Below are 1,210 nucleotides of genomic sequence, written 5' to 3'. Positions count from 1 at the left end.
CACTTGAACCCAATTCACCTCTTTTGGTCCCCAAGGTTACACACAAGCCCCAACACACCTCGTTCCCACCCCAAGGTTACACATGAAGCCCGATTCACCCCCCTCATTGCCTATGGTTACAAGTGAACCCCAATTCACCCTCTTCATTCCCAGAAATACACATGAACCCCATGAATTCCAGGGCTGTCTACCTGCAGGCTCTGTGAGGACATTGATCCCTACAATATGGGGATTATATATGAAACAAATATTTAGGAAAGTGCCATCTTACCCCCCCAGATCCCCAGCTTCAGCTGGGACCCGTCCATATTCTCCACATAATTGCCAAGAATTCTATTCAGCAGTTCAGCAAACATCGGTTCCAGCATCTTGAAGCTAGGTAAGTGTCCGTGCACTGTATGGGAGAAAGATGGAAAGCTTATACAGAGAAATACAACGCAGTCTCCCAGTACCGGCCTGCAAGGTCCTGCTATTAATGGAAGATGACAGAGTGTCAGCTCTTATTTCTGTCACCGTGCAGCCATGCAATGTGTTTTACTGTTTACCATGGACTGCAAGGCGGGCTTGTTATTGTCATGAACAGAGTCCTATGGCCGTGCCTACGCTGCTGTCACTGCCTATCCGGGGCCATGGCTGTCCTCCCGTTCTCGGTAACGCGCCTCTATGTTTGTGTCACGTGACCTGTCAGATGACCCAACCGCGCCGATATCCCCCTTTCATGTGACAGGCGGCGCGAGCAACCCGGTACAGAGGCAGGAAGCTGCGCTGAGCGATATAAACACACCGTGCTGTCTATGTGAGCGTTTATTTTAGCGGTATGAAAATGCATAGGGGCGCCATTATATTAACCATGACATAAAAGCCCCTAGTTACCTTTTCAGCGTGCACGAGCACTTTATAGAGGTTCTCCGTGCACTGCCTGATCATCTGACCCCGCCCATCTCCTCGCAACTCACCACAAGGCTGATCACTGTACCACGCCCACTCCCTCAGTACGAAACTCAGAGATTACTTGGCTCCGCCCATTTCATCGCTAGATGACAGGCTGACCAGTTGGCTCCGCCCATTTTCTAACTAGACGGCAGGCTGACCACCTAACCCCGCCCCCTTCATAGCTTTATGGAAGGGTCAGGTGATCAGTTTGGTGATCCAGAGTGATTAATGAATGTGGTCAGGTGATTGGCTGTGTGCACCAAAGTATTTAGGTGGA

General features: G+C 50.3%; 1 long non-coding RNA gene across 1 annotated transcript; it reads right to left on the bottom strand.

The window, feature by feature from the left end:
• Positions 1 to 258: 258 nt before the first annotated feature.
• On the bottom strand, positions 259 to 833 carry LOC140321465 (uncharacterized). The gene is made up of 2 exons (XR_011918951.1): positions 546 to 833; positions 259 to 394 (listed from the first exon to the last, which is right to left on the bottom strand). It is a non-coding gene; the product is annotated as an uncharacterized lncRNA (long non-coding RNA).
• Between the last annotated feature and the right edge of the window lie 377 nt (positions 834 to 1,210).

The sequence above is a fragment of the Pyxicephalus adspersus genome, unplaced genomic scaffold (genome assembly GCF_032062135.1).
Source record: "Pyxicephalus adspersus unplaced genomic scaffold, UCB_Pads_2.0 Sca4493, whole genome shotgun sequence".
NCBI lineage: Eukaryota > Metazoa > Chordata > Amphibia > Anura > Pyxicephalidae > Pyxicephalus > Pyxicephalus adspersus.
The sequence above is the reverse complement of the archived record's forward strand: the minus strand, read 5'-3'. Positions and strand labels throughout refer to the sequence as shown.